The sequence below is a fragment of the Gymnoscopelus microlampas genome (genome assembly GCF_963454915.1).
Source record: "Gymnoscopelus microlampas genome assembly, chromosome: 7".
Taxonomy (NCBI): Eukaryota; Metazoa; Chordata; class Actinopteri; order Myctophiformes; family Myctophidae; genus Gymnoscopelus; species Gymnoscopelus microlampas.
Genome location: NC_139944.1, coordinates 14,299,931 through 14,323,107, shown reverse-complemented (window position 1 = coordinate 14,323,107; position 23,177 = coordinate 14,299,931).

Here is a 23,177-nt window from a genome sequence, read left to right as displayed (position 1 = left end):
ATACCAATCTGTAAAAATACCCTGTTACAAGTAAAAGTCTTGTATTTAAAATTTGACTTGAGTAAAAGTACAAAAGTATTGGTATCAAAATATACTTCCAGTAGAGTAGAAGTATCAAGTATTGAATACTCATGTGAAGTAAAAGTACCTCAAAACTTTACTCAAGTAATGAATACTTGAGTAAATGTAGTTACTTTCCACCACTGGAGATCATCCTCTACACTCAGGGGAGATTAACGGCTTCTAAAGTTATACTGTGAGAGATGAGCCATGGCTCAAGGCATGGATCCGAGCTGAGTAAGTGCCATGAGCCATGGCTGGGCTCTCACAGTAGAAATTAAGCTTCATTTATACTTGGCTGTGTTGCCAGCGTCAAACCCTGGAAATAGCTGTTACAAGCTTGAGCTCTTGTACATCGGCTATTTTCGGCCTGTGACGACATGCATGACAACCACACGTGTATACATACAATTATGGAAAACGTACAGTTGAAGCGACTGATCTTCCCTTCCCTCTAATTTCCATGAAAGGTCTATCTATTCTACTGAATTCTGTAAGCAAGACAGGAACTAGTAGGGAAAAATGCATCTTAGGAGGACAAAAGCCTATAAAACAGGTATGGCAGAAATTGTCTACAGGGCGGGACTTCTGTTCTATGCAGTGGTGGAACAAGTCAAAGTCGTGCCGGGGAGGGTGCTCGGGTGCAAAAAGTCCCTACCCACCACCAACCACCACCACCGCAGTGGAAAAGTCCATACCCACCACCAAAGTAGCTGCCCACTCCAACCACTCCCGCTGTACAGTCCCATCATGCATGCCGCTGTGGACAAGCCAGGTACAGAAAAGCACTATTACTGATGTATTATGGTGCGATGGGCTTACAAGCCTGAGGCTACTACGGTTTTCACACAGAAATTCAAAGCATTTGAGAGTGAAGAGTTCAGCACCACTTCAACTAATGAGCAGTATACTGTAAATTATCAATAGTGGGTGGCTATCAACAGTCTGGCTCCAGAGACTAGGATTTAGTTTAGAGAGGTGTGTTGCAGTTACATTATGGTGCACAGGATTCACAGCTACGGGTGAAGTGAACAATCATAGAGAGGTGATGATACCGTGATATCTTTAAATAACACCTTTTGGAAAACTGACAAAAGTGAAAATAAATGTATTAGAACTGCTACAAAAACTAGTTGGACATGATGCACTAGAATAAAACACACATCACTGTGGTGAGAAAGACTGGAAGGGTGAATAAATCAAAGAATGGTAAAAACAAAGAAAAAAAAGCAGTGAGGAGCCCCCACCGGGAGGAAGTAGGACCTCTGCCCAGCCCAGTCATTATGGACAAAAACAAAAATCGAAACATTTGCAACAATAGTAAAAACAGCAGATCCACACGCTCAGAACTGGTTAGGTAGATCTGCTTTTTGGTCAGGACTGAAATAGGAAGCTGGAGAGAGAGGAAGGGAGAGTGACATGCAGCAAATGGTCCGTCTGGTCGGGAGTCGAACCGGGGATTCGCTGTCAGGCATCAGAGCCTGACAACACACACACACACACACACACACACACACACACACACACACACACACACACACACACACACACACACACACACACACACACACACACACACACACACACACACACACACACACACACACACACACACACACACACGGTATGTGCCCTACCCACCTGGCTATCGGGCACCCACATTTTCACTCCAAACTTTCCAGTCTAACTTTCCACTCTCATGTGATGAGAGTTGAACAATTGCCTTTGATTGTCAGTGAAAGGACAGAAGTACAATGAGCTCATGTCCGGGCTGAACACAGTCTATTAATCAAAAATAAATTGTCCCAACTCAAGTTCCGTCAGGGCCTCTACAAAGGAACATCCGAGTCATTGAATGTGATCTGAAAATCAGTGTGTCTACAAATTGCTTTGTGATTTTCTGAATTGATGAGACAGATGGAAAAAGACAAATAAAGTGCGTGCGTGCGTTAGGGGGTGGCAAAAAGCAGGCAAGATCAATACAAAGCAATATATGGACACACAAACACACAACAAATGTTGCTGTTCAGAATTCATTAAAGCACTCATTTCCTTTGTAATCAATTTCAATCGCACGCACGCACGCACGCACGCTCGCACGCACGCACGCACGCACGCACGCACGCACGCACGCACGCACACACACACACACACACACACACACACACACACACACACACACACACACACACACACACACACACACACACACACACACACACACACACACACACACACACACACACACACACACACAATTTCCCATGACTCTCATGTAAAAATAAATGATTTATGCATGTTTTCTTGTCTAATTTCAACACAAAAGGAGCAATACTGTCCACAATCAACCAGAAACTATGTTGGATAAAGTACAGTGCTTGTGCAAAAGGGAATTCTTGACCCTTCGAGTGCTACTGGATCCATTTATTTGATTTGATAAACAAACCACATTTTTTCGTATGGCAAAATCCAAAAATAGGAATCTTTGATTCTAACTGGAACTGTCAGGTATAAATGTACTGTGGACCACATTCAATATCAGTAGTGTCACCACTCAGGAACATTCTTCTGATACATTTATTACCTTAAGTCACTCTTTCAGTTGGTATAGGTTGGTTGTTTGGTCCACAGTCTGGCAAGTGATGTTAGTTAGCTCAGTTGGTTACCTAGCACTAGCTAACATTATGTATAATGTCTTGTGCATACTATGGAGAGACTGTCTTGCAATTCGGGTTAAGGCCAATGGTGGACCAGGAAACAGGACAATGAGAAAGCTGGGGTAGTTTTTCTGGACTTGACAGCCTCATACAACATCTTCTGGCACTGTGGACTTCATTTGAAGTTGCTGAGGACAATCCCTGATCGGCATAGTGAACTTCATCATGGAGATGCTGTCAAATCGCAGCTTCACTCTACAGACCAGGGATGATAGATAACATCTACATTTATGACCCACCAGTGTTCATTTTGTTGACTATAATACTAACAGACTAAGATATTGATATTTAGTCGACTAAGACTAGCCTAAGATTAACAATTTCAGATGACTAAAAACTATATGGTGTTATTCAAAATACTAAGACTAAATCAGAGTTTGCTGTCAAAATAAACACTGCCAGACGACCTAGCCATCATGCTGCAAAGACAAACATGGAAGGCGGTTGAAGATGGTCTCAACCAAGACATGGGCACCCGGGTAGCCTATGTCTGGAGGTGGCATCTGCAGCACAGCATTGGCAAGACAGTGTTGGTGGCATACCACCTCAAAACAGAGGAGCAAAAAGGGATAACAAGCGCCTGGAGTTCCAGCAAGGCCCAAAGTGCCTAGACGGTACGTCTGGATAGGACACTGTCCTTCAAGTAACACCTAGAGGAAGTTAAGGCCAATGTAACATCGAGGGTCTCACTCATCTGACGTCTTGGCACGACCTGGGGAGCCACCAGCAAGACCCTACCAATATGCACTCAAGCCCTGGTCATCTCTGCAGCAGAATACTGTGCCCCAGCCTGGTGCAAAAGCCCACTTGTCAAAAAGGTTGATGTTGCCATCAACAGTTCCCTCATTATCATATAGCTGGGTGCCTGCAGGCCACCCCTGTGTTCCACCTACCAGTCTTAGTGGTAATCATCCTGGCTGGCCTTTTTTTTACATGGACAATGAGAAATGACAACATTATCTATTACAGCATATTTCAATACTTTCCACGTTGCAATGATGACCAGCTCCTCTCCTCCTCTCCTCTCCCTATTCTCAAAGTGAAAGTGTGCCTGACCATTTGTGTGTGCGCATGTGTGTGTGTGCGTGCGTGGTTTAAGTGCTGACATCCCCCCATCTGTCTATCTGTCTCCACTTCACTCTTTAACTCCACTCTCTCTTTATCCCTCTATTCTATTTCCTCCCTCTTTCCTGCAGGTCCATCTCCTCCTGCACCCCCCCCACCTCCCCCATCTCCACCAAAGCCGTCAGAGAGTTGCCGGTTCAATTCCCCGCAGTTCTAACCTGTCGTATTTGACATTACCTGGCACTTGGTTAAGGCGGTGAAATGTATTTTGGAGAGAGAGAAAGGGGGTGGTGTGTTGTTATTGGAACCAATGGCTGGAGGATAAACAAAAGTACAGAAGGAGGAGAGGAAAATGATTGCAGTGTCTCCTCCTCCCCTCCTCTCCTCCCCTCCTCAATCACATATTTTCTTTCCTCCCTCGTTCTCCGGATGATGAACGAGTGCCTGGACGACTCATCCATCTCCTGGGCAGCTCCATCTATCTATCACACACGCACGCACGCTCACACACACACATTTGTATTACTATACTTGTGAGGGCATCAACATTTAAGGATGCCACTGAAAATAGCTGAAAGTAGCCATAAAATAGCTGCAAAATAGCAGTTATTTTTCTGTGCGTGACATCACTGCACAACTGAGTATCAAAAAGGGAAAACACTAACCCCAACCTATAAACCTAATCTCTAAATGCTTGATCCTAACCTCAATCTTTTCCAAATGTAAACACACATTCTTTTTTATTATTTTTGGTCCTCACAATCTAGCTATTTCTCACATTTTACTATAGTTATGGGGACATTTGGCCCTCATAAGTATAATCATACACATACACATATACACGCGCGCGAGACACACACACACACACACACACACACACACACACACACACACACACACACACACACACACACACACACACACACACACACACACACACACACACACACACACACACACACACACACACACACACACACACACAAAACTCATTGAGGCTTCACAGAGAAAGATGAAATGTAACATGAGCACGCACCACACTTGACCCCCCTCCACACACACCCCAGTGAAATAGTGATGTGCTCAGCACTGCCCCCTGTCCCCTAGGCTTTGTCAGTGCAGGCTTTGATTAAAAGTCTTCTATAGGAAATCTATATTTCTCTCATTAGATGCTTCCTTCTCTCTCTCTTTCTCTCTATCTCTCTCTCTTTCTCTCTCTCTCCATTCACACCTCCCACACACTACCTCTCTAATTACAGTCCTCCCTCCCTCCCTCCATCTATCACCTCCATCCCTCTCTCCCTCCCTCCTCCCATCCATCCATCCATCCATCCACTCTCTCTCTCTCCCCCCCTCGCATTGAGGTTCTTCCCTTCTTCCTTCCCTCTATCAATTTCTTCCCACCACATGTGTTTCTGTTTTCCTTGTTACTCTCCTTTCCATTCCTTTCCTCTCATTTCATCTCCTCCTCTTCCCCGGGGTAAGACATGAAAGCGTGGGATATGTAAGTTAAAAAAGTACATATTAGTTTATATAAACATGCATACTTATATAAAGTATATAAAGTACAGACATTATTTGTCATGAAATGTCATCTAACACAATAAAAAACAGCTCATTGTTTTGTTAGGCTTTTGTCTGTTTGTCTGCGAGCTGTGTGTGTGAGAGAGAGAGAGAGAGAGAGACGGATGGTAATTTGCTGATTTCTAGTAGTAGTTCTCTGAAAGGGAGCGCACGCACACACACACACACACACACACACACACACACACACACACACACACACACACACACACACACACACACACACACACACACACACACACACACACACACACACACACACACACACACACACACACACACACGGTAGAGGATGATTTGAGGAGGCCCCCTCCGTGTCTCTCTCACTTTTCGTTCAACTTCTCTCTTGGCTTCCTGCTGGGAGCATATCGTTGCCCTCCTCTTCCTCATTCACACCTTCATCCCTCCACCTCTATGTCCTGCTGCGTCGCTTCTATCCTTACAAAGTCTCTCCATCCCTCTTCAAATTCATGAATTTCTCTTTCATTTCTGTTGCTCTCGCTCTCTCTTTCAATCTTGTCCCATTCTGTTTCATGATACAAACACTCTTTCAGGCACGCACGCACACACGCACACACACACACACACACACACACACACACACACACACACACACACACACGCTCTTTAGTCAAAAGTCAGGTTTCAGTACCTTCCGGTAAAGTTGAGATGTAACATGTCTATTATTATTTATATACTGGGGTGCACATAACTGGTGCGCAAGTGTGCATACGTGCTCTAGATAAATGTTGCGCGGCAGATCAAATGAAAAGAAGCGCTCTTGCGTACCACCGCCGGGACCAACAATTTATTTATAGCGTCAGTTACTAGCTCTGGTGACATGTACTTGAAATGTCTATCTACTTCCTGTAAGTACAATAAAAAACTGAACTAGTGTTACTGTTGTTGACTAATCATTACAAGTTTGTTTCTGTTGAAACCAAGCTGCCATGGCAAGCTGCTGCTGCATGATAAGTAAACAAGAACCCACATGGATTAAACGCAAGATTTTGGCCACAGTTCCTATTTTACGATATGAAAACCATGCAGCTGTGACTTAAACAATGTAAGTTCCACTCACCTAATTACCATTAGGTGAGTGGAATTTAATCTGGCTCATGCTGCATGGCTAAACGTTGGGATAGAGGAGAGACGTCCACACAGTGCTGTAGCTACACTAAAACACTACTGTGCCATTACCAGGTACATGTTTTTTCTCCATTCTCTTTACTGTTATTTATTTTGTAAATAACTGTAGTCCTACACACACTCAGTCTGCAGTCTGATGTATTTTCGTCAATTAATATAAGCAGTCTGCCATTGTATCTTAACGGATTGATTGCTTTTAAATGCGCAAACAAATATTCATAGGGCTCTGTTGCACTTAAAGGGATATTTCACTTTCAAAAAAACGTTTGGTCATTTTATCATCTACTCAGGCTTTTGTGAGCCCCCCAGACCGTTTTTAAGTTGCTTGATTCAGTATTTAGATATTTGATATTCTTTTTATCAGACACGCCCCCTTCCTATACAAACCCATTATAACTAAATTTTTAACATGTTAGATTCATCAAAAACACCCGTCCTTGGTTCTGGTGACTCACCCTGCCCTCCTAATACGCGAGGGGCTGTGTTTTTTCAATAACTTTTTTCATTTATTGTCTCCGCCAGGCCGAAGGCATGGCGAGAGAGTATGTTTTACCCTCCGTCCGTCCGTCCGTCCGTGTGTGTGTGCGTGCGTGTGTCCTGTCTGTGTGTTACCAGCTAATCTCCGGCACCGTTGACCCGGTCGCTGCGAAACTGTGCACACCCACTCCCTGGATGCCAATTCAGAACCTCTGCCCCACATTTTTCACATGGGCCATTTATAGCGCCACCAGGAGGCCGATTTGTGCAAAACCTCTTTCTCCCCATTACTCCTACAGTTTTCAACCAAACGTCATGCAAATCGGTACACAGTATCTCTATAGTCATGTGATCAACCCTGATCTGTCCGATTTCCCATATTCCATCCTCATTGGCTAAGGTTGGCTTCCAAAGTTTCCAGGATTGGTCCGTTTTGAACAAACTGCCTCAAATCATGAACGCAGCTTGCCATTTCCATAAACTTGCACACACACATTCTCACTAGGCCGAGGAAGAAATGCCACTTGACATGTTTCAAATCAGCCTCATGGTGGCGCTATAACACGCCGATTTGCATTTTTAACTATAACTGCACCGATCTGCGTGAAACTTTGCACGCACACTCCCTAGAGACCAAGGAAAAACATCTGCACTGCATTTTTCACATCTGCCATTTACAGCGCCACCAGGAGGCCGACTTATGTACAATACATTTTTGGATATTATTCATTCAGATTCTGTCCAAAAATCACGCATATTGGTACACAGTATCTCCATAGTCATGTGATTCTGATGGATCTGTCCGATATTTCATATTCCATCCTATTTGGCTTACAGTGGCTTCCAAAGTTTGCAGGATTGGTCAGTTTTAAACAAAATGCCTCAAAACATGAATGCAATGTGCAATTTCCGTGAAAGTTTGTATGCAGATTCCCACTAGGCCGAGGAAGAAATGCCCCCCTTTTCACATTCACATTGGCCTTTATAGCGCCACCAGCAGGTCTAATTTAGCAAAACACATTTTTGGAACAAAATGCCTCAACTCATGAATGCAGTGTCCCATTGAAAGGCCTAAGAAGAAATGCCACCCTTTTCACATTGGCCTATTATAGCGCCACCAGGAGGCCACAATAACCTACCTGACCTGGCGGAGACCTGTGCTCCGAGGAGCACTTTTTCTAGTTTTTTATATTTTTTTGGGAAAATGAAAAAAATGAAATACTTTTTTTTTTTTTTTTTTTTTAAATGAAAAAAGTAATCGAAAAAAGTAAGGCCCCTCACGTATTAGGAGGGCAGGGTGAGTCAGCAGAACCAAGGACGGGTGTTTTTGATGAATCTAACAGGTTAAAAATGGAAATCCAGATGTCGAAAATCCAGATGTCATAACCAGATGTCATTTTTGTTTACTGAAATGAAGACCTTAACCTACATTAGGAAACCAGATTAAGGTGTTTATATAGCAATTGTCTGGAACCACTTTCAACCTGGCGTCCCTATCTTGGGCATAATCATTATAGGTGAACAATTATAGGTGAAAAACCCTAGAAATGTCAAACAATCAAAATGTTTCCTTTTAAATGGCAGATAGATAATAGATCCACTATTATGTAGCAGTATATATAGACCTTAGTGTTTCATAATTAATAACCGTGACCGCTAAAGTTGTGACGAAAGGATTACAAGCTCAGAGTGAGTCTAAACAGAGAGGACAATACAAACTCAAATATAGACACACATCATCACACAGTCTCACACAAAAGGACACGCACAGGCACCCACTGTCTCCTCAAGGACGTGCACAGAGGGGGGGACACTCAAACAGTCACACTCACACAGGGACAGACACATAAAGACAGTCACATTCACGCAGGGCCAGACGCAAGGACACCCACATGTCACATGTCGGCAGGCAGCAGAGTACTGAAGATACGACCGCTGTCCTGCCGGGCAGACACACAGGGGTGGAAAAGTTTGGCTTTGAATTCCTTTGTTTCAGCAGCACTCCTCCTGTGTTTGTCCTCTGGAGCTTAACGGGGGTGTAAGTGACATCCATCCATCTTCATCCGCTTATCCCGAGTCGGGTCGCGGAGGTAACAGTTCTAACAGAAAACCACAGACTTCTCTTTCTTGTGCCAAATTAGCTACTTCAACCTGGGGGATCCAGAGGTGTTCCAAGCCCCGTGTGGATATAGAATGCACCCTATCTGGTCCTTGGTCTGGACGTGTCTGAGGACATCCCTAGGGAGTTGCCCAGTAAGCAGCTGTACTATATGCCTGAACCACAAAATTGGCTCTACTCTGAGTCCCTCTCGGATGACTGAACTTCTCACCCTATCTCTAAGGGAGATACAAGCCGCCCGACTGTGAAAACTTGTGTGCCGCTTGTATCCACAATCTTATATCTTATCCTTTCCGTCATTATCACCCATATTTCATGACCATAGGTGAGAGTAGGAATGAAGATTGACCGGTATATCGAGATATTTGCCTTCTGGCTCAGTTCTCTTTTCGTCACTGCTGCTCTGATTCTGCATTAAATTTCAGACACACACACACACACACACACACACACACACACACACACACACACACACACACACACACACACACACACACACACACACACACACACACACACACACACACACACACACACACACACACACACACACACACACACACACACACACACAAACACTCTCACGCATGATACAGTATCACACAATAGCAGTTGAACAGAGAACAACACTGTCTGACTAATTTACAGCGTATGGTTGGTTTCTAATTACAATGATTATTCAGTTGAACCTCATTTTCACACAGTCAGCACTATTTCACAGGCAGTCCATGTAATCACGCACGCACATGCACGCACACACACACACACACACACACATATGTGCTCTCACACAAACACACACACACACAGTAAACGTAAAGTTGTATCTACCTCTAAAAGCCAATAGTGGGCATATACAAATTAATTTCAGTCAGTGCTGAACAGCCTTGCAGATATTAAAATCTGGATGGACAATAACTTTCTGACTCTGAATGAAATTAAGACAGAGCTAATCATTTTTGGCCATGACTGAGTCCCTTCTTTCACCTTCCTGGGCCCCCCCACGCCAATATCCATCAGTAAAAAACCTTGGTGTGACCTTTGACAGTAACTTCAGATTTCGACAAACAAATCAGTTCCATGGTTAAAACCAGTTTCTTTCAACTCTGGCTTCTGGCAAGGATAAAAGCTTATATTTCCCCACCCGACCTAGAGAGGGTAATCCACGCCGTAGGCATTGACCAGTCGGCTCTTAGGCGCTCTTAGGCGCAGCTCGCGCAGAACGCTGCCGCTCGCCTCCTAAATGGCAAGAAAAAGCGCGACCATATCACTCTGTTCATAGCCTCACTCCACTGGCTCCCAGTCCATTTTAGAATTGAGTTTAAGATCGTATGGTTTGTTTTTAAAGCCCAAAACGGACTGGCCATTTTAGCAAAGCTCATAAAGCTATACATCCCAGCCATACCCCTGAGGTCAGCTGGCCAGTCGCTCTTGATTGTGCCCAAAACCAGTTATAAGACAAGAGGTGACCGGGCCTTTGCAGCAGCTGGCCCTATAGACTCTGGAACACCTTCCCCCTTCATATTCGCTCTGCTCCTTCACTACTGGCCTTTAAATCTTTATTGAAGACTCACTGTGGCCTTTGACTCGGTTTGATTGTGTAAATCCTGGTTCCTTGAATTGTATTGTTCTAGACCATACCCGTGGGGGGATATGCGCACATGATTTGGCAACCCGGGAGCCAGCGAACACAAAAACGCTAATAAACAGCTGACATTTGGGGAAAGCGAAAAACGGGCTTCGCTGTTCCATGCACATGGTAATGGTCAAGGCAGAGCAATTGCTCTAGCCACTGAGGAGAACCAGGCAGAAGAGTTTTTGGGCTCACCACACAGGGCTTTGTAGAATTATAGGAGGATTATAGGAGGATAAATCTGTAATGCTGTTTTTAACCCTTTTATTTCTGTTTTGCCTCTTTTATGTCTTCTTGTATTCATCTTTTTTTCTTTGTTTTGTTCTTTATTCTGACCTTGTATAGCACTTTGGTCGACCTTGGTCGTTGTAAATCTGCTTTATAAATAAGTTTGGTTTGAGTTGTGTTGAGTTGAGCTGAAACTCACGCATTTATGTGTTTGTAGTGTACAACACTTCAACATGCAAAAACAAGCCTTATTCTAAAAGATTTTTTTTTTACCATAAACCAACATTTCCCTTCTGAGGACCAGGAACATTGGTGCTCAAAAGTATATTAAAACAAGAGCACACACAAGCTATCCAAAATAAGCACAAACCGAGTGCTGTCTCGGATTGTTTGATTCACAGGATAGAGTTTGTCAATGTTATGTGAGTCTGTTGTTTGTCTATTGTTGCTTGTGTCTGTCTTTTCAAATTATAGTGATTCTGTCAAGTGAGCTCGAACAATAAGCTACAGAACAACACAATCTGTCTCAGTGGGTGTTTGGGACGATGCAGACCAGACAAGTTGGGCAAGGCCCAATTATGCTTGAACGCATCGGCGTAGGCGCCAGGGTCTGTGGGCAGCAGCAGCAGACGAGACACGGTTGTGATTATACAATTTAGGCATTCAGCAGACGCTCTTATCCAGTGCGAAATCGGAATAAGCAGAGTAAACATGAACTCTAGTCAACAAATAGTGCAGAGAGAACGTAGTGCCTCCAAGAAGCTTGGATACCAGGTAAACACTGAACCTATCATCTATCGAAACAGCATGCTGTTAAACTTGCGATTACATGACAATTTGTGTCCGTGGACGTGTTCAAGAGAAACACAGGCTGCACTCAATACCATGTAACCCCCCCCCCCCCCCTATTTTTGGATACCTATGACATCACATGACTTTCATTCCACTACATTTCAAAGACAAATGTTGTACTACAAATGTTGTGACTCCACAACATTTCTTGGAACGGAAAAGGTGCATTATGAATTAGCCACTCAAGCCCTGTTTCAAATATAGTGAAAATAGCAGCTCACAACGTGTTGTGAGCTTGTAGATCAGTTATTTTCACTATTTTGAAACATTTTTGAAATGGAATAGTTTTGGACATACAAGGTTACCACCCGTCGGCAACGGTAGGACACTTGGTAAAATATTAAATGTGCGTTTTCATTCCAAAACACCATATACTTACGTAGATAATAACGCTAATGATTATAAAACAAGTTGCCGTCTCAGGTGTTTCTCTTCAACTCATATTGCCCCTGTGGCCAAATTATGAGGCGGCAACGTATTTATGTCATGAGTTCATTTGTCCCCATCCTCTCCCTGTTGAACAGGCGCGCCGACCGACCAGCAGGGGTCACTATAGTGCAGCTACAACAACACAATCCCCTGCCTATCAGATACCTCGCTCTCCATCCTTCACTGCCTTGTTCATCTCTCATTCTCTCTGTCTTTCTGTCTCCCTTTCATCTTCACCTCCCTCTCTCTCTCTCTTTATCGTTTCTCTGTCTCCCACTTTATCTCTGTCTGTTTGTGCTTCTTTCAGTACTTGTGTTCCTCACTTCATCTGTCATCTCTCCCTCTCTCTCTCTGTCTCTCTCTCTCTCTCTCGTCACTCACATAAATCAGGTGTTTCGTGTAAACAGTGATGATGAACAGTCCAACAGAGATCCTGAGTCAGCCCAGCCCGGCAGTCCAGATCTGTGACAGTGTGCTGGCATCCTGCTTGAACACGCACGCACGCACGCACGCACGCACGCACGCACGCACGCACGCACGCACGCACAGTAGTGCTGCAGCAATATTTAACTCAGAGACAAACCAGATCTATTGGAGGGATGTGTACTGTCTGTCTGTCTGTCTGTCTGTCTGTCTGAGGATACGCAGGGGACAGACGGACAATGAGATTTCACATATTTATGGTACAGATAGTGTAAAAGCCAATCTACAAGATCACAAGATCACAACGTATCCCCCGTGATGTGTTGTGAGCTTGTAGACCGCCTATTTTCACTATTTTTGGAATAGGCTTGAGTTATAATTCATAATGTATTTTGACATAACACACACAATGTTGTGTGTGACATCAGAATGTGTTAAATGGTGTTGACATAGAACACTAGCATTGTAGAGGAAGAGACAAGACAGGGAGATAAACAGAATTATGGAAATTAGATCTCAAAACTTAAGAGGTATTTTAATACTGTTAGTAACGGATACAGTAAAAATGGTAAATGGTACATTTATAGTGACTTCATCCAAAGCGCTTTACAATGTATGTGAATGTGAATGACGCACATATTCACAACATATTCTCACACCGACGGCAGAGGAACCCATGCAGGGCACCAACCTGCTCATGAGCAGTTAGTGGTTCAGTGTCTTGCTCAAGGACACTTTGATACTAATGCAGAGGGAGCTGGGGATCAGTTTTTCACGACCCCGGATTTCTGCTTCGTTACCCGCCCGTCAGACTGAGTCGCTCGCCAGAAATGGCCGGCCAGCCACTATGCCAGGTGGCAGGAACGCGCACAACGCTATGACCGCGCGCACATGGATCGGCCGTTTCCTTTTTCAAATATACTGTACCATGTATTGCTGGGGTTTTCTCAACCGTGCAGGACTAGTTACATACACGTTTTGGAAGACCATCAGAAAGTGCAGGGACACTTATACATCCAGAGTGAGAGACACACACGAGAGAGAGAGAGAGAGAGAGAGAGAGAGAGAGAGAGAGAGAGAGAGAGAGAGAGAGAGAGAGAGAGAGAGTGTACTGGACGAAGTGAAAGGACTACAGGGAGGTCATCCTGCAGTAGCAGTTGGGCACAAGGTGTACGAGAGGCTAATGCATTTCCAGAGGCAAGACGCAACCACTCAGCCTGTGTCTTGGGGTTAGGTCATGTACGTATCTATCTATGGAGGATGACTAGATACAATAATGACATCTGCAAGTTGGACACCGTGACACCAGCCTGGTCTTTAATTAACACCAGAGGCCCATGGCCCAAGGATGTCTAGCATGTGCTGTTGGTATGTGGGAGATTGTGTCATCCTCTTTGGAAGACAGTACACACACGATGACCTGTACATCTTGACTTAGACAAACTAGCAGTCTTGACTCTGGACTCCCACACATCATCAGGTGGGAACTGGCAGCCGTTGCTACGGACGGCAACAGATGACAGAACAAGTTCCAAAACAATAGCACTTATTTGTTCCATTGTCTGAGAGAGAGAGGACAATGACAGCAAAAACTGGACACATTTGCATGTCTACATCGTTTAAACAGCGCTTTCACACTCATTTGTCCAAAAGTTATACTGTTATTATGTGTGGAAATTGGATTATTCATGAATGTGGAAGGGAACCAACAGTAGAGTTGGATGAGCCAGTCCAGAGTTGGATGGTTTTTGGACGTATAACAGAGCCCTATAATTTGAGTCCCCTTTTAGTTGTTTTGGGGGGTATTTTTTTGTCACTGTACATTTGCACATTATGTGAAATGCGTCTCCTGCATTTACCCATCCTAACTATTAGGAGCTGTGGGGAAGTGTCGTTAATACAGCACCCAGGGAGCAGTTAGGGGTTATAAGTGTCTTGCAGGGACACCAGACTGGGCAGGCTGGGAGGTGAACCGGCAACCTATTGATTAGGCCTACCAGACGGCCTCTGTACCCTCTCAGCTACAGCCACCCATAGCCCGGTATTACACTGCATGGCAGTAGCTTTCCAGCAGTTTGCTTAGGTGATGGAGACAAGCTTGTTCATTTATCATTTCATGTATCCCTGTACAGTGTCTATATACTTCATCGTACGATAGATAGTGAAACTGATCTACAAGCTCATAACGTGTCACAATTTGTTGAGAGCTCGTAGATTGTCATCCTGAAAAAAAGGAGTGACAGTTTTCGCCTCTAACGACTTGCATGTTGACATGCAAGGACGCAGCAAACTTGTTACAGAATACGACACGGCATTGGTGCCTTTCAAATTAAATTAGGTCTGTGGGAGATTCAAATATCCCGGAGCAACCAAGCTCATTTCCCTTATTTGCAGTCTGCACGTGTCGCTCATGGGAATAATTACAACACAGACAGGTACAAGGACAAAATATCACAGCTTGAAAAGTGAGTTCCATGCAGAATCATTTCCAAGTCTTCACTCAACTCGAGGAAGTAATTATGATTTTTTCACTTTGTCGTCACAACATCATGATGTGCTGGAGGAACTCAAATGGAACAGTGATGTTCAGTGAATCTTATAGCTTTAAAAAATATATATTTCAGATTGTGGGTTAGGGTTCATTCTATCGATACCTGGCGGCCGAGGGTTTCTCAAAATGACAGACTTTGCCTCAAAAATCCTTTGCACGTTCGGGACAACATCTCTGACCTGGGTTCCTGGAAGTCAGGCTTAGTACTGCCTTGAGAGCTAGGGCAAAAATTAGGTTCTGAGACTCTTATCTGAGACCGAGTTTTAGCGATTGGAAATACATCCAGAACCTGTGAAATACGTTTCATAGCACGGCACAGTTCTTGTAGTCGAAAACAGTCATTAATTAACTACGAATGGACCTGAGTTGAACTGTTCAACTGTTCAATCATAAAAGTCCTTGCGGTCTTGTTTCCAACAAGACCGCTTGATATTCAATTTATAGACATGGTGGGATAAACATGCACTTAAGAGGTATCATGGTGGTTTCTTTCTTTCTTGTGACATCTACATAGTAAGTGAATATTTAGGCTATTCCTTCAGTTTTCACAGTAGGACTTTTTGGGCTCCGTTATTGATATGAATGACCGAAGCCGTTTGAGAAGAAATGCAAAGTTAATACCAGGGAGAATTCATGCAAAGGCTCTGGCTAGCTAGGGGCCCCCTGAGCTCTTTGGCCCCTGGGCCAGGGCCCAGTAGGCCAATGCGGTAATCCACCCCCTGGTCATGTCCATTTCTGCTGACAACACAGCTGAGACCCACCTCCCCAATGGCCGTTTAGAACCTGCTCATTGATGGCAATGAAAGAACAGTCTTTAGTTACGCCACAGTTTAATTTGCCCCTCTGCAGTTTCACATCGATATATCCCCCACAACAGCGACATGTGTGCACGCACACACACACACACACACACACACACACACACACACACACACACACACACACACACACACACACACACACACACACACACACACACACACACACACACACACACACACACACACAACATATCCATGCCAGCTGTAGCGGCAGAGTCATTAAGATCATGCTGTTCAGCTGGTAAAGTCTTCCTGGAAAGATACAGTCATGTTTACTGGCTCATGGCTCCTCAGAGATGCCTCCTAATCCTAAATAGATGAGAGTCTACTCAACAAGGGACAGGTGAACGTAATTGAAACAGGGAATAGGCATTTACACACTTGGAGGCACATTGCAAAGTGCATACGTTTGCCATTTTCAATTTGAAATAACCCCAGATTAAAGTTGATGTTTTTCATGATTTCAAAATCACTTCCAAAAACTAGAAGAAAACAAAGCTTGGCCCCTTACTCTCTGAAAGCGCCCACATTGGCCAAATATTCACCCCATACTCCCCATAACACTCTTCCCATCCTCCATACCAAGCAGTTCCTGCCTGAAGGCCCCCCCACACACAACTGTATGTTAAAACAAGGTAATCTTAGAGTGAAACTCTGCACTTACAGCAGAGACTGAGTCATATGTCAACAGGTTGGAAAAACTAAGCAGAACAAAAAAACAATGGCAACATAAGCTGGGGCAGCATGTGTGACCTTTTGCCCTGTCCGGCTTATGACATAAAAAGCGTTTGACACCTCAGGAATAGAGGGATAGTGAGGTAGAGCCCTGCATGGGTCCACAGCTCCAGCCAAAGCCCAGAGCCCGGCCTGGCCCCAGTTTGACAAGGGTCTGCAATTCATTGGCCCGAGCCCTATACCCGAAGCCCGAAATCATCTTAATTTAATCTCTCTCTGACGTGCACCTTCTACAGTATGTGCGGTGATAACACAGTGATAACACAGACAGAACACACATACACTACTAAGATGTAAACTTTTAAACATAACCTAGCCTATCAATATGTGAACATTTTGCTAAATGCTCACTATTAATAGGCTACCAAGTCACGTTACATAATGTAGCTAAGGCAGAGAGGTTCAATTCACCGGTGAATACCAATGGGTTGACAAGAATTATGTCTGCCCGACATATTAATTAAAAGAAATGGCCTGAGATCGGCACGCAGTAAAGCCAGGTTTTAATTGGGACATATCAGCTACATAATTGCCAATACCGATGTCATCGAAAAAGTTAAATAATGACATATCGGCCGACATAATGGTCTGGCTCTAGTTGAAATGATCTAATAAGGTAACAGTGGTTGTCAGATGGGAGAAACTTGGAGGATAAACGATGTTGACAGGAAGAAAATGCAGAGATTTCTCAACTGGAGGCCACAACTGTCCGTTGTGGCTCATCATTCAGCTGTGATGAATTGGACAAGCTTCCCCAGCGGCTTCTACTTAGACTAAATGCAAAGGCATGGCTCATCTGTTTAGTGCGGTAGGGACTGTTGATAGGGATTTAAAGTGTCCAATCAACTCTTCTAACAAACAAGACAAGATGATGCTAATGGACTGGATTCACTTTGTTGGCTTGTCACCTTAGCACTGATGCCATGTATTTCATCTCAATTAAATTACCTTCTTAATGAAACCAATCTATACAATCTTGAATTAATTGCCCCTCTTTCACTTAAAGTGAGCCTAGCTAGCTCCTACTGTATAGGCGGTGAGGTACTAGACTGCATGTGTCCTTGTAATTGTAAAGGTTAGGAGAAGCATGGATCTGAAATGTTTACTCTATCATATAATACATAAATAGTCCCTTGTAGTAAAAGCATTCTTAACTAAAAGTAGGTGAACATTAAAAATATTGAATATCAAGCAATCAGTGAACAATATGTGAAAATAGCAGACCACAATCTTGTGTGTCGCGATGCGTTAAATCAATTTTACTTATATTTTAACTTATAGACAGGGGTGCACATAACTGGTGCGCAGGTGCGCATGCGCACCCAAAATAAAAAATGCGCACCACATCAGGCGACGCGAGGCGCTTTTGCGCACCAACAGCTGGGACAGGAATTTCCAAGCTTTTATTTTTTAGCAAAACTAAAAAATAAAAGCCTGGAGATCGAGGCTAGGAATTTACTTCCTGAAGCCACACTCACACAATCACTCTAAAGCACCCGTCGGCCCCATGTACAGCCATTAGGCAGAGGGGTAGAGATATGATTCGCGTCGCCTCGCATCGCCTCGCATTGCCTCGCTGCGTGCACGCAGCCAGCAGCGGCTGTTAGAGGCACTCGTCACCGATGATGAACGCACCGTAATGGTGCAAAATATGCCGTGAACGTCCCAATCTGGCGGATAAAATCAGCGCAGCAGCACAGGGCACCAACCTTGGGGGCTTTATCTAACAGCGTGAGAAAAAAAGAAACGGCGAAAATCGGTGGGCACCGTGCTGAACCCCCCCCCCCCGTTGACAAAACTGTCCGGGCTGAACCCCCCCCCCCCCCCGTTGACAAAACGGGACGGGCGCCATGCGCACCAAGTCACATGTCCAGGTGCTCTTCTGCGTACCAGACCTAAGAAGTTATGTGCACCCCTGCTTATAGAGCACCTTTTACTGTGCTTTACAGGTTTAAAAATGCATTATTATGAATAATATAGTAAAAACAACGAATTAGTAAAACAATAAACAACCGGCCCATATAAAAAGACATATGACACACATAGTTGCTGTCACTAAAATAACTACAGTATGTAAACGCCAGTCTAAACAGGAGAGTGTTTAACAGAAGTCCAGGGGGAGATTAATCCACAATGGAGGGGCAGTACACACACCAAGCCTCGCTCACCTTTGTCTTTAGCCTTGTGCGAGTTGTGAGCTTGTAGATCTGCACATTTTGCTATTCGACGTACAACAAAGCATAGAGGGTTAGGGCTGTCACGACTATGAATTTTAAGTTGACGATTAATTGTCATACAAATAATTGCGATTAACGATTTTATTGCGTTTCTGTCGTTGAACATTGGAAAATTATGAATAAAAATTACATTTATGTTTGGCTTTTAGGCTTCCTAAACTAAGGGTGCACAGGGCACACATGACAAATAACTTAAATAATTGTATAACTTTACTCTTAAAAAAACAAACGGGAATAGTTGAAATAGCCAATCTACAAGCTCAAAACGATTGTTGCAATTATCTTAAATAAATGCGATTAGGCTATTATGTAATAATTGTGACAGGCCTATGGAGTTTAAGTGGTTTAAGCATGAAGCACTTTACATAAACTATACCTATATTGTTCATCATCGTTGTTATAGTTGTGGTGTGGATGGTTCCAGTGCTTGTTGTAGAGAGGGCCAATTACTGCTAAACAATATAGCTTAAAGGCACAACAGCATTTCATCTCACTTAGCCCATTCAATCCCATAGGAACGCATCTGTGTCATTTTACGATTTCTTTGGCTATTCAAAAATAGCAGATCTACAAGCTCAAAGCGCGGCACCGAGTGCAAATCTTTGAATATATATATTTTGAAAGCGGACATTTGTAACTCAAATCTTTGCTTCTGGGGTAAAAATGTTTTTTAAATCCCAAAAGTACAGTATGCTGCTATATCAGTGATGCTGCAACTTTTATGTCAAGGACCCCCAAAATGATAAGTATTTAGCCGCGGACCCCCATCTCAAAATATGTTGTTCCAGGGACCCCCAGAAGCACAGATCGGAGTTATTTTTTTTAGCTTTAAAACACACATATATAGATTTGCACACATTTTCCAAGATCTTTTGAGTGCCGCGCTATGAGCTTGTAGATCTGCTATTTTTGAATAGCCAAATAAATCTTAAAATGACACAGATGAGTTCCCGGTCTTAATGGATTAAAGTGGAACCACCGTTAAACCGGTGTGACCCTATAAATGCTATCTTTACTATAAGTCACATAAAATGTGCTTTTTTATGGTTGCCTCCGGAGAAGGCTTTAGAACAAAAGGTGGTTAGGAAATCAGGCCAGTCCACTGGCACCAAACCTTACTAAAGCTTGACATTTCTACTCAAGTAATACCCTGGTTCTCAACGTCTGGTCCGGGGACCACTATAAGGGTCCAAGTGGACCCTTACAGGTCTGTGACTCTGAAAGTTAAATTAACGCTGAGGATTTTACAGTGTAGATTGGTTTCCCAGAGATTAAAGGCATAGTATGTTACTTTGTCCTGTATTTATATAACAAAAGTAGTCCATGGCCTAATGCATATCAAACTGTGAGTCCTTGAATTAAAAGAAAAAGGTTAAAAAACACTGATTTAGAACAAAGGTGTTCAGAAATCCGGCCAGTCCACTGGCACCAACAGTTCTAAACCTTGACTTTTCTAGCGGGGTAATAGACCTGGTGACAAGGTGCCTGTACCGGCCTGCCCCGGGTGACATGTGGAACTGGGACACAGCATGTGTGTGTTATTATAGTGGTTCTCAAAGTGGGGTTCGGGGACATCTTTAGTGGTCGAACTAGTCGATTTCATTGATTCTAAGAAAAATAAGTAATTTCAATACAATCATTTTGAGGGATTGCTTTTCTTTTCATTTAAAAAAAATACACAGTAGCATGAATGGGCCGTGGAGCTGCAGAAGTTAACCACTTTGAAACTGCCATGCCTATTTCGGGAATTTGATTCATCTACAAAGTAATCTGTAGAATGAGCTCTGAGAAAATATTTGGTTAGCTGTCTGTCCACGTTGTGTTTACTGTTTTCTCCACCTCTCCTGTCTGCCTGCTTCAGAATACCCTGGAAATAATTCACGCACGCCCGCACACGCGCGCACACGCGCGCACACACACCCACACACACACCCACACACACACACACACACACACACACACACACACACACACACACACACACACACACACACACACACACACACACACACAAACACACACACACACACACACACAAACAGCCTCGTATTTTATTTGACAAGCGCAGCTAGCGTAGCAAAATACTGAGAACTTTAACATTAAATCTGTCATGTACAGCAACACACACACACACACACACACACACACACACACACACACACACACACACACACACACACACACACACACACAGAGCAGGGTGGGCTCGCAGAACAATCCCCCAGGTGTCAGTGTGATTGACCATCCCATAACGCTCTCTAATATGAGCTGAAATCTCCCACAATGCATCTGTGTCTGCGCTGTAAATACCAGGAACAGCTTTTCCATTATGCTCCGTCTGTCTTCAGGGCGAGAGAGAGAGAGAGAGAGAGAGAGAGAGAGAGAGAGAGAGAGAGAGAGAGAGAGAGAGAGAGAGAGAGAGAGAGAGAGAGACGCGGGGAGAGAGAGACGGGGGGAGAGAGGGAGGGGGGGAATGGAGAGGAAGGGTTTAGTGGATAGAGTGCAGGCACATGTACTGTACACAGACAGACATCAAAGGGGGCTTGAGCCCCTGCCCTTTTACCCATCTGTAAAAAGTGCCCTCTCAGACCATGAATGCATCATTTAGCCTATATGGAGCTAAATTTACTATGGTGAAAGAAATGCAAATGCTCTACTCCCCATGCCATACCCGAAGGCAGCATTCAAGAGAATTGCCTTTTCCAAACTCTCCTGAACTTGAATGTAACTTAATAAGTTGAAAGAATTACCCGCTCTATGTAGAAATGCAAGCCGTAAGGCACATCTCCAGTAAAGACTTGATCATACTTAGTTGAGCGCACCGAAAAATAGCCGATCTCCAAGCTCTCAATGTGTTGCGCGCTGCCACTTGTAGAAAGAGCTTGTAGACTATGAATGATGTCTTGACTTCGAGAGTACATCCGGAAATTGACGTCATCTAGAACATTTTCACCCCGTCTGCTACAATGTTATCAGATTTATAGAAATACATTTATCTCAGATTTATTTTCCCAGATTGCGTCTTTGGTGAAGACTATATTCAACTGCCGATAACTACAGAACGGACAATCGCGGTTACAATGTTTTTTTTCTGTTGGAAAGAAGAGAGACTTGTCTTTCCACCGACATCATCTGTTTACATCCACGAGGAAAAGAAATGTCTGAATCGTCAAAATAAGGTCAAACCGCTGGCAGTGGCGGATGAATTAATTAATTAATACCTGGCAATGAATGTGTTAAGCAGATGCACATTAAAACCTCTATCAAATGAATTTCCTCCTGGGGAGTTAGACACACATCTGCTGTCTTGTCCCAATGTAACCATATTATTACATCTTCATCCAATAGCAGCTTGATAACTGCCTAGTGGCCTCTGTTGCAGTACACAGTAAAATCCTTAATTTAACTCTGTTAAGCCGGATTTTATTGTAAGCTTACATTCTTTATTCCAGGCCCGCAGAATACAACTAGGATGTCTTTCCTATTTTGGTAATGTGTGTATTTTTATAACTTTTTTTTTGTTTTTGTAAAAGTAAAGTAGCCCTAAAATAAAATAATAAATACAACATTAATTTAGACGGGACCGTGAAATGAATCAGCTAATCATGATGTCAAGTAAACATGCCGGATTTAGCGAGAAGCTAATATTCCACAACATTACAAACATAAAATACAGAAGGAAACAAATAACTAGAGTTAAGAATACCTATAGTTTAATAGGTTAAGCATAATAAATAAAAATGCTTACAAACAAGTCAGATACCTAAAACGGCCAAATATGTAGACCTCGTCTAAGAATTATGATTTATCTATGTTCACATATTTGGGACATTAAACCTTGTTTTAGTTGTTTTAAAGGTACACAGGGTGGGGCTTTTGGATATTCTTTTTGGACATTCTGTCCAAAAGTGGTCTCCCTTTGAAGTATCAAAACTTAAAGCCTCACTATTAGGGGTGTGCCGATACACTAATTTCACGAAACGATACGATACGATATTTGGCTCACAACTTCGATACGATTTCGATACGATACGATACGCACTTTTTTTATTATGAAAATATATGGAGGAGAAAAAAAGAAAATGCAAACAAATAAT